The 12,206-nt window shown below is 42.9% G+C and overlaps 1 long non-coding RNA gene across 6 annotated transcripts in view; it reads right to left on the bottom strand.

The window, feature by feature from the left end:
- Positions 1–12,206, bottom strand: part of LOC309620793 — a 959,234-nt gene that overhangs the window by 942,165 nt on the left and 4,863 nt on the right. For all 6 annotated transcript variants that reach the window (XR_014239625.1, XR_014239626.1, XR_014239627.1 and 3 more), the window contains exon 3: positions 11,153–11,262. This is a non-coding gene — a long non-coding RNA (uncharacterized lncRNA). The remainder of the gene's footprint in view (positions 1–11,152; positions 11,263–12,206) is intronic.

The raw sequence follows: 12,206 nt of genomic DNA, 5'->3' as shown, positions 1-12,206 counted from the left end.
GTGGCTCCCTAAAAGGTATATTCATGTCCTGTGAACGTGACCTTATTTTGAAAAAGAGTCTTTGTAGATACAATTAAATTAAGGATTTTGAGATGAGGAATTTATCCTGGATTATACAGGTGGGCCCTAAATCCATTGACAAGTATCCTTATAAGAAATGCACAGAGGAGACAGAAGAGGAGGAAGCAATGTGAAGATGGAGGCAGAGATGTGGCCAGAAGTCAGGGAATGCTGGCAGTCAGCAGAAACCGGAAGCGGCAAGGAACGGAATCTCCCCTAGAGCCTTTGGAGGGAGCACGGCCCTGTTGACACCTTGATTTTGGATTTCTGGCCTCCAGAACTGTGAGAGAATAAATTTCTGTAATTTTAAGTCACCAAGTTTGTGGTAATTTGTTACATCAGCCACAGGAAACTAGTAGAAACGCACATATTCACTCACAATCTTGCAGATTTTAGTTAGTCCATGAACCCCAGATTGAGAAACCCTGCTCGTATCCTCCTTTCTCATTTACTGATCAGGAACCAGGGACTCAGGTAAGCCCCAAGCTAGGTATTCAACTAGGAGGAGGGAGGGCTGATTACAGCAACCCGAAGGCCCTGACATGAGATAGGATATGGAAGAATATATGGGACAACCATGCTAACCAGGCCTAGCAAATCAAAGGGTAGGACAGGAACTTTTTCTGTGTATTTCATCAGCATCTCGATACTTCCTGCTTCCTCAAGAGCCCTCCTTTCCCCACCCCAATATTTGCAAACCAGAGAAAATAAACACATTGTCACACTGAAAGAATTTGAACAAAGAGCACTTAAAAAAAAAGTAAACAAACCTAACACAATGGGGATGGACGTACCATTTGTCCAAGTGAATTAAGATATTAAAAATGTGGCCATTCAAAAAAGATTGTACCTATATTTTTTCCCCTTAAAAAAATCTTTGGGAGAGGAAGTGAGAGCTTGACTGTAGTAGAGATCAAGCCTGAAGCTAGGTTCAGAGAAAGATTGTGCTCTCCAAACTTAATAACCAGGAAATGCAATCAGGGACCTGGGTTCATTTGGGCCCTGTTGTGACATGAATTATGTTCCCAAAAAGATATGTTGAAATCCTGACCCTAAGTACTTGTGAATATGACCTTAGAAATAGGGTCTTTGCAGATATAATCAAGTTAAGATGAGGTCATCAGGGTGGGTCCTAATCCAACATGACTGGTATTTTTATAAGAAGAGGAGAAGAGACAGAGAGGAAAATACTGTGTAGAGACACAGTGACACACAGAAGGAAGATGGCCATGTGAACACAAAGGCAGAGATTGGAGTTGTGCTGCCAGACGTGAAAGAATGCCAGAAGCTAGAAGAGGCAAGAAAAGATCCTCCCCTAGAAGCTTCAGAGGGAATATGGCCCTGTCAACACCTTGATTTTGGACTTCTGGTCTCCAGAACTGTGAGAGAATAAATTTCTGTTCTTTTAAGCCATTTCATTTGTGGCACTTTGCTACAGTAGCCTTAGGAAACTAAAGCACACCCTTATTTGGGTATCCATGAGACACTTACTGAATTTACTCTGTGCCAGGCACTATGCTAGAAACCGGGGAAAGACAAAAGATAAGACAGGTCCTATTCTTGCTCTAAAGCAGACTTGTCTTCTGTGATGGATTAGGATATTTCCAGGGCCCCACAGGTGCTTTTCCCTACCCTGTGACCTGGCAAACACATATTTTTTGTCTTATTTGCTCATATGTAGAGGGTATATAGGTGCTCTAAAGACTAGATTTCTCCTGCCATTTCTGACTATTCCATTTATCCAATGACACATTCACATAGCTCTCTGTCCCTCTGAAGTGGCCATGGGAGGAGAGTAGGGAAGTGGAAAGGGGGAAGGTTCTAGGACAGCTTTACATTTGGTTTTCTGCCCATATCTTTCCCAATGAATCCAGATTCCCAATGCTCTATCTCCTGCTCTAAAATGAGGAACTTCTCACACATTTTATGAAACACTATGCAGGGACCACACTGTGGCACTGTTTCATTCCCAAAATTTAATAAAATACACAGTTCATTTAGTGCACACTATGAGGCCTTCACCTCAGGGTTTATGGTGCAAACCTAAGGCCAATTAAATGTCACCCTCAGTAATAGAGCCCAAGCCAGACCTTGCTGCCTCCACGGCAAGCCTTTGACAAATTGATGAAATAGGCAGTATTTGTCTTTATTTCACTCCCATATACATAGTTAGAGACCCCCATTTTTTTAATCATGCTCCACCTTCTCCCCTCTGCCTACCCCCAGGAAGGTGCCCTTACTTGTGTCCCTGTCACGTTCTTGCTTTGCCTGGCTTTGGTAATTTTGCCCACTAAGGTACTAACTGATAACAAGTGTCAGGTTGAGTTATGACCCCCTCAGAGAAGTATTTTATTTTTAAACAGGGCTATCTTAGAGATCAAAAAGCACTCAAAACCAAAAGGACTATAGCTCTAATGATGCACTGACATGCGGTGGATGAATCCTTTGGGGCAGGGGTTCTGTAACCTCTCATATTCATGTATTCAGTTCCAACTGACATGTATTGAGCATGTGTTCTTTGCCTGATCAGACCAGGCATTTTCTTTCACTCACTCAGCTCACTGTATTCTTCACAACAACCTTGTGAAGTAGATACTGACATCTTAATTTTAAGGAAAGGGAAACTGCAGGACAGAGGATTGAAGTGACTTCTCATGGTCAGACAGCAGGAATGTGTAAAAGTTAGAACTAGTTCCCAATGTCTCTCTGACTCCCAGTCCAATACTCTTTCTTCTATACCCCACTGCCTCATTAAACATGTTATAAATCGAAAGAATACCTCCTTATGTTCAAGACTCTGCCTCGAGCCTTATGGGATGAGGCAGAAACGAGTAGAGCATGCCTATGCCCTTCAAATCATATCATGTAGTCAGTGCCTCAAGGCCAGTCCTGGCATCCCTTGAATATCTCATGGATTGTCTTACACAGGTCTAAGGAACTCTCATTCTAGAGAATCACTCAGGGGTCGGGGAGAAGGGGGAGGTGGTTGATGATGCATTCATTCAGATGCTTTCTTGTGACCAAAATCTGAAAGTCTTCTTCCTTCTATAGCCTCCTGCTCAATCTCCCAGGAAGTCAGCTGGCTCTCCTAACTAGGCTGCACTCTCTCTCTGTTGTAACAGAAATTCCTCGATTGCCAAGGCTTGCCCTCTCCAATGATGGGCAGTTTCTATGGACCGTTCAGTATGATTTTTTTCTCTGCTCATAGCATCCCCTAATACTCCACATACCAACATTCCCCCCATATTTTCAATCCTCTGTCACCATCACGATTTCCCTGCTCTACCTATCAAAACTGCTCTCCAGAGGGATCAGGTATTGAACCTTTACATATCACTGTGAATATGGTCAAATTCATTTATTCATCCATTCCAATAATAAATACTTTGAAGGATGTACTATGTGAAGACATCATTGATAGAAAAAATTCATGGACATTTTCCTTCAAGAAACTCATTTTCTAGTGGGAAAGACAAACAGACCATTACAATAGAGTTGAATGTCATTATTTTATATTCAAACTATAACCAGAATACTGCAGAGGCCACAGAGGAACATCTAACATACACTAGGAGAATTGAGGGAGCGTTCCCCAGGGAGGTAATAATTTCTGGAAAGAGAGAGAACGAGAGAGAGAGAGAGATTTTTGTAGGTCTCCTGTGATTCTGTCTTGGGTAATTAGGCAATAAGGTAGATGGTGGTGTCATTCAAGGAGATGGGTAATATAGGAAGAGGCAAATGAGAATTACGTGTAGGGATGGAGGCAGATGATATGTTTGGCTTTACACGTGTTAATTTTGAGATGCTTATGAGACATTCAGGGGATTTCAGCATGCAGTTTGATAGCTGGGTCTTATAAGAGATATGACAGATGGTATTGATTTTGGAATCAGTCAACATGTCCCCTTGTTGTTCTGTGAAATCATAAAAAGTCTGACTTCTGAAGGCTCAATAGCAGGTGGAAGATACATTGTTAAGGGGGGAGAAACTTGCAGGTATCTTTGAAATACTTTTATGATCTTGGCCACCGGTTGCCCTTGTGCACCCCGCCCCCACCGCCGGCCCAACTCAATCTGCTCTTGACCCAGGATAGGTGGATAGGTGTGTGGACTTTGGTTGTGAAATGTGATGTATGCAGTAATTAATGTATTCTTCAGAGGGTGGTAAATGACCCAAGAAAATCAAACTTGCTACCTGTCAGTCTTGGTCCCTCACTAAATAGCACTTATGCATCAAGAAGAACTTGACAGAATGAACAAGAGGTTGTATACTCCTGCTTTTGGCCTTTATTGTTCTTCATGCTCTGTAAAGTCTCCCTGATCCCAGTTTACAGACCTTCTAAACCATTCTGTACCACCACCAGGTTACTCTTCATAAAATAGCACTTTCATTAGTCTCCCAAACCTCCAAAAGAACAAGTTCCAATTGTTCTAGTTGTCATTCAAGTTCCTGAAAAATCTGGTCCAACCTTACACATCTGAACTGAAGTTTTCCTAGCCTCTACACAAACCGACAACTCACTTGTACTGAAAACAAACCAGAGTTTTTCAAATTGTAAACTCTTCTAATGCAAGAGTTAAATAGTTATTCCATGAGCTTGAAATGCCCTCTACTAACTTCTCTACGTAGCTACAGTCATTCAAGGAATCTTCATTGAACACATACAATATACCTTCTTTGCCATTCAAAGTTCATACAGCTCTCTCCCTTCTCTTCCTTATTATATAGCAAGCATGGTTACAGCAACCATATATTCAGGATAAAATGACAGTTTGACAAATAAATTTGTGTTATGAGACAATCAGGAGAGATTATCTAAAATTGAGGATATTCATTCATCTGAATTATATCAGAGAACCCTTCACATATTTATCTTAGCATTTTATCTTTCTAGCTACACTGGAGTTTCTGGAGGCTGAGTCCAAGTTTAGACTTCTTTGTACCCCACATGGCACCAATCACATGCTAGGTATCTAATAGTTGTTCATTGTTCGGTAAGTATTTGTGTTTGGACTAAGTACTGATGTTCTTTGTTTGAGTCTGGTAACATTCTTTAGGTGTGGCCCACCCTCAATAACTAGGAAGGTAGTGCACAGGGAAAACCAATGAAAGGAAGATTAAATTCAGCAGAAAAATACATTTTAACAGAGGAGATTAGCCCTTCTGCTGAGTAAGCTGAGCCTTAGTAAACTGATCCTGTCTTCTTCCAAAGAGCAATGGAAATAAATCACCTTGTGGGTGAAACAGAGTTAGTCTCCATAGCAGGGGGATTTTAAGTGTCTCCATGGTTTAGTCCTCCACAGAAATCTCCCCATATTTAACATCTGCTCCGTCTTCAAATTACCTTGGGCATTTTTCTAAGACTCTGTGAAAATGAGCAAGGAGCTCTCACTTTCCAAAATGTCCACCAAAGTCAAAGGAATATTAATTAGAGGCAGGAGGGGAGGGAGCAGGAAGTTCATTTATTCCCTGGGAAAGAAATGAAATGTGAGTTCAGGAGGTAGAAGAGAAACCTTTTAAACTCTTCATGGCCAGGCTAGAAATTGAATGGAAGAGAGAGAGGAGATGGTTAAATGTGGCAATAAATAAGTCAGAAATTTCCTGTAGCCTTGGAAGAGAAGGTGATAGGGTCAAAACGGCTTCAAACTCTGTTTTTGGATATTGAGGAAAAGTCTAAGAGTCAGCAAACTTTTGTGTAAAGGGCCAGCTAGTAAATATTTTAGGCTTTGCAAGCTATAGAGCTATATAGTCTTGGTTGCAGCACATTCTCCTTTGTTTCTTTTAACAACTCTTTAAAAATGCTTTTAAAAGAATTCTTAGTAGCAGTTTGTCCACCCTTGCTCTAGAAGGTGGTGTGTGTGTAAATTTTAATTCCATTTTAGCTTGAAGAATGCTTATGGTGAAGAGGATTCTGAATGAGGGAAAGACTAAACTCAAGGCTAACTACCCAGTGATCCTCAGACCCCAAATAGGGCAACACTCCCAGCACGAAGAACTAGCTGGAGGAGGGAGCCAGATTTGAGTGAATCTAACGGTCTGTGCAAAAGCTGTTCAAAGTGGAAAAAAAATCGGTGAGTGTGATTTCAGCAGGACACTGAGCATCTGGCCAAATTAAAGCTGGGGAACTCCCCCAGGAGCTTTCAGAGCAGACCCAAACGTAGTCTGGAAGCTGGGGTCAAGGAGAGGCAAATGCTCAGGGTGTTTTTTGACCACAAAGCAGGGGAAGTCCTGGGCTTTGTAATTACCAAGCAGCTGAGACTGCACTTTGGGAATAAGTAAAATCTCTGCAAAATGTAACTCACCTGCCTGGGATCAGTCTAAAATACCTTATGGGGTAGACCCTGATGGACATGAAGAAATTATGCCTGAAAAATTGGAGTCTGGGGACCCTGGGAGTTCTGGTGCAGGAGAGGAAGAGGTTAGAAATGTTCCCTTCCCATTCCCCCACAGGAACCACTTTTCACTAGGGAGGACAAAGCAGGCCTGAAGGTAGAAAGTACAGAGTATCTAAAGAACACCTGACAAATATGCTTTTGAGAAACCAAGGGAGGGGCTCCCCCCAGATGCTGACTGAAAAGACCTGAGGGCAACAAGTCTTAAGCTGAGATCAACTTGTCAAGAAGATAGGAAGAACAATGCTTCCCCCACCCAGCTATAGCCTGGGGCTAGAGCATTTAAGACTAAATAAATGCTTGGTGCCTAATTGCGAGGAGGAAGGGTTAGCGTGGGTGGTAACCACACTAACCACAGGTGTCCTGAAAATAACCATATATTTCAGTTTCCAAGGTGTTTTCACCCCCATTGTTTGATCTGAAGCTCACAACAAGCCAGTGTGGTCCTAAAACATGACAGAGATTATTCTCCCAAGTTTTACAGATGAGGAAATTGAGGCTCAAAAGGGTTGAGCTACTTGCCCAAGTTCTCACAGCTTGTAAATAGCAGTGCCACACTCAAATCTCTCAAGAGTTCATATCCAGTGCTACTTTTACACTATTGCCAGTGTTCTTAGTGACAAAACACCAAGGTGGGAAATGGCCGGCAAAGAAGTACATCCACGGGGAGAGGTGACCCACTTGGGAGCTGGAGAGGGTGGGGACAGAAATGAAGTTAGAAGGTCAGGATGGTAGGGACTTCCCTGGTGGCGCAGTGGCTAAGAATCCGCCTGCCAATGCAGAGCTCGAGCCCTGGTCTGGGAAGATCCCACATGCCGCGGAGCAACTAAGCCCAGGTGCCACAACTACTGAGCCTACGCTCTAGAGCCCGTGGGCCACAACTACTGAAGCCTGCGTGCCTAGAACCCGTGCTCTGCAACAAGAGAAGCCACCGCAATAAGAAGCCCGTGCACTGCAATGAAGAGTAGCCCCCGCTCCCCACAACTAGAGAAAGCCCATGCATAGCAACGAAGACCCAACGCAGCCAAAAGTAATAATTTATTAAAAAAAAAAAAAAAAAAGGTCAGGATGGTAGAGCTGTGAAAAAACTCCAGGCTTTCAGAAGGCTGGGAATTGAAAAGGTTTTTACATTGAAATAGTTCTGAATCCAGATTCTGCATTCCAAGGAAACAGGGAGATGAGTTTTTAAAATATTGAGGGTATCCCGGGAAAGCCACCAAGATAGGGTTGGAATGGCTTCAGGGGTTTTTTACCTGGGGCAGAGGGGTACACCGGAGCAATGACTTTGCCTGCTCGGTTCATCACAGATGCTGAGAAAAATAGCTTTGATTTTGGTTCTAAACACAAAGTGAGATGGGGAATTGGAAAGGATTATAAATGACTCATTTACACAGAAAAATCTGTCATGAAATATGTTTCCTTGACAGGACAAATATTTCCTAGGTACCCACTATGGGCCAGATACAGCGTGTGCTAGCTGTTGGGGAAACAGCAGTGATTAAGACACTGTCCATGACCTTGGGGGAACCTAAAGTCTAGTTGGGAATCAAGAGAATAAATAGCTACAAGACAGTATGAAAAGTAATCTGATAGAGAGAGGAACTAGGAAGGGAACTGGAGCCTAGGGAAAGAGGGAGGGAGCTAGGGACGAGGTGCTGCTAGCCCACAGCACACCCTGACTCAATGCCTGTCCCACTCCCGAGGGAGGGGAGTGGTAATTGAAATGTTGGAAACCCTACAGTACATGAAACATGACACCTTGTGAAATGAACTACATAAACGGTGAAACAAAAGTTGTGGTTCTATTGTTCTGCAATGAGGTAAAAACTGAAAATTTTTTTTTTATCAAACTAGAAACCATGAACTGTGAAAAACTATGAGCAGCCTTCCCTTCTTTCCTCCCCCACCCCCGACACTATGCTTCTAGAAAGGGGGCTATGGGACTAGAGGCATAGGACATCAAACTTCTGTAAAAAGTTTGGTTGGTTAATGTCACCTGGGGAGGAGCATGCCAGGAGTGGTTGGAGGGGGAATATCATGATCCCAGATTTATGATCTTTGATCTCCTGGAGATAACGAAGAGGAAAGTTTATCCAAATGGAGGTTAAACCTATGGCTTAGGGTCACCCTGGGTTAAATTTTGCCACAGAGGGAACTGCTACTAAATAGTAGGAAAAAATATTGCCACTTAGGATGGAAAAACTCATACAAGCCACCTGTTATTACTAATTACATGAATCTCAAGTACTTTGTTCAAGCCATCTATTATCTCTTATGTAGAAATTACCTGGCTTCACCTGAGTTTATTTCCTTGTTTCTTTTTAACAACCCTTTGTATAGACATTTGAGTTTGTATAGAAATTACCTGGCTTCACAGATGTTGATTGCTTTACTAAAAACATAATAATAATAACTACTATTACTACTACTATTATTTATTGAGTACCTACCATGTTCCGGGACTGTGTGGACAACACTGTGGATCCTCACAGATCTTTAAATATCTACTCACCATTCCCACATCCCTCCAAAATGTAAGCTCCGTAAGGGCAGGGATTTTGCCTGTTTTGTTCACCAATGCATTCCAAGTGGTTAGAACACTGTTGAACACATAGTGGATACTCAGTATATATTTGTCCAACCAACAAATTATAATTCAGACTTGAGAGGTTAAGTGATTTATCCAAGGTCATATAGCCACTTGAATGTGGGGATCTTTACCCAGTTCGGCCTGAATGAAAAACTGCTTTGTTTCTCCCACTATACTAGGCTGCCTTTTGGTAAAACTCTTCCTGGTTGACAGTTCTGATGGGAATACAGGAAGCGACACCATCCATAAAGTCATCTGGAACAATCTTCTTGCCATCAAAGGCCTTCAGCCAGCCAGTCACACTCTAATGAATGTACCCCTAGCGCTCATACTTACACTGTCTTCCCTCTGATCTCACAGCACTCATTTGCTAGCTACCAAATAAATATACCACCTTGTGCTTAAACAGTTCACACCCACATTTCCTTGCCATACTTCAAAACTCCCCGTTATACACCAAGATCAAGGAACTGGGAGGCAGGAGGATATGGATGACACTTTTGACATAGCTTCCCACTCCAGCATTCGGCAAACTTGTCAGCATCTGACAACTGTCAGCAGTCAAGAGTTGCAAGGAACCCTAAAGATCATCTAGTTCAATGTGCCCACCTAGTACAGGAAGAACTCTAACAAATGACCAACTCAGGCCAGCCCATGTGTATCCCTAAGGAAGTAAGCAAGAGGGTGCCAGGCCATACACAAAGCTATAGGATACGCCTGAAGCTTCTTCCTGGACCAATGATTTTCTAGACTGGAAGACAAAATTAAATAATTTCCCTATTGAATAATTTAAGTATTATTTGTATACTAAAACCACTTCTGATATAGTTTATCACATAGAATTATGCAATTCACACGAATGTTTAAACAGGAGACTAGGGTAGAGGTTACTGCTTAGGGAATATTTCCCTGAAGAAGTGACATTTAAGTTGAGGCCTGAGAAATAAGATTGGGTCAGCGAGGTGAAGAACGGAGTGGAGAGAGGTATGTGTAGGGTCCTTGTCAGAAAGAATAGTATGGGCAAGGGTTCTAAGGCAGGGAAAAGTGTGGGATTCAAAGAGCTGGAGGCCTGAGTGTCCCAGGCCCACACTCCACAACAAGAATACTCTATTATCCCAGAATCTCCTGCAACACCTCCTAGGAGTCCCTGTTTCGTTCATATCCTGCCAAAACACTGTGAAAATCTTGGGAGAGGGGAGAAGGTCCAATTGCCTGGAACTGAGATGTCTGTAGCTACTCCAGCGGCACCCCAAATTCCTTAGCCAAAACCAGGAAACCAGGAACACGTCGCTGTTATTGCTTAAGGATTTTCAACACTCTTGCTAAAACCATTCACTAGTAACTGCTTGGTATAAAAGTAAACTCTAGCCAACCATTGCACAAAATATTAGCTAATATTTGCATACGGCTGTCATTTTATCCTCATCACTCCCCCAGTGAAATAGGTGCTGTTATTACTCTTTTACAAATGAGGAAACAGGCTCCCAATGGGCCCAAAGTCACATAGCTAGTGAGTGACAGAACAAAGACTGTGACACTAGGTCCATTTGGTGCTAAAACCCATATGCTTAGTACGACACTGCCCCACTGAGCAGGGTTAGTAGGGAAGAGTGATTACCAGAGCCTTAATCCCTGTAGGCCACTAAACGAACCCATTGTCCTAACCCCTGGAATTCCCTAAGAAGATTGAACAGAGGGGCATAAAGAAACGGTGTTAAGTGACTACTAAAAGCCAGGAATCATGATAAGGCCCCTAAATATGTTATTTCATTTAATCCTTACAGCAACCCCATCATGGTGGAGAAATTATTAGCCCTACTTTACAGATGAGGGAGCCGCGGCCCAGCATGGTTAAGTAATTTACCTCATTGGTGAGTATTTGAGCTGTGACCGAAATCCAGGCTTGAGTGACTCCAAAAGCCTACACCCTTTCCATCAGAGCACACCAAAGATGGCTTAATATTTAACCCTTCCCAGGTTACATATTTGCACTTTAACAGGGGTCTTTCCTGTGCGAATCTCACGGGACCGTGGCGAACGTGAATAGAAGGCTAATTGGGGGCTGCAAGGTGAGCCTGCCTTAAATCACACCGGAATGGCATTGACCTACCCTCTCCCTGTAGTTACTGAAGTGGGGCAGCATGCCAGAGAAGATAAATCTCTACTCCAGTCACAGCCGTCTTCTCCAACTGGGATAACAACTCTCAGACACTCTGGCAACTACAGAAACAGAGAAAGCGCCGAATCAATCAAGAGTTTATTTGCAAAGTGTAATGTCAGAGGATGAACTTCCTTTAAATCCTGCTAACTTTGTACAGTTAAACAGCTTACTGGCTCAGGAATGTGATTTGCCTCTGACTTGCTTTCAGCGATTTATTCTTTATCATTGACTAAATCGTCTTCTTCCTCTCATCCCACACCACCTTTTAGAGTGCAGACTTTGATGTGTGTTCCTCGGTCTCCCTACCTCCCTCTTGCACCAGCTAACCTAGGACTTTGCAAACAAACCCTACTGAGAAGTATGGACAGTCTGGGCCTTTCCAGAAACTCAAGCTGCTGAAGGAGATATGATATTTAGTTAAGCTGAAGTGAAGCCCTGCATAAATCATCAAGAGGCGAACCCAGGTTACTCAAACAGGACCCTAGGAGGTGCTTGGGGAATAGACTTGCAGGCAGCTTTATTTTTCTACAGCCGATTTACTTCCAAAATGCTGGGGCCCACAAGTACCCCAGGAGTAACTTGGCTCCCAAATGCTGGAGCAGGTCTTGGCCTTGGAGCACAGTTCTGGTGTTGTTTCCTGAATTCCCACATTGCTGTTTTCCACGCATGGATCAGGCTTCAAGCTTCCTGTGTCTGGACTGTGTGTGCGCGCACGTTTGTGTGTGTGTTTATATGCTTGGGAAGGGTGGAAGGGGGGAGGAGGGGAACCCAAAAGGAAGAGAATTTAACTCAATGCTTGTATTGCATATGTATCCCTTTGATCCTTTCCTGTTCAGATAAAGCTGCTATTTTCTAATCAGCTGGCTTCTGTATGTGCAACGGCTAGTATCCTTGTGAATAAATAAGAGACTGACTTTAAGAGGTGTCCTGGAGAAAGCTGCTTTCCAGTGTTTGTCGAATATATTTGAAGGGTGTTTTTTTTTTTCTGGAGTTGGGGGGAAGA

This window comes from Balaenoptera borealis, assembly GCF_965194805.1.
Source record: "Balaenoptera borealis genome assembly, chromosome: X".
Classification (NCBI taxonomy): domain Eukaryota; kingdom Metazoa; phylum Chordata; class Mammalia; order Artiodactyla; family Balaenopteridae; genus Balaenoptera; species Balaenoptera borealis.
This window is presented reverse-complemented; position numbering and strand designations above follow the sequence as displayed.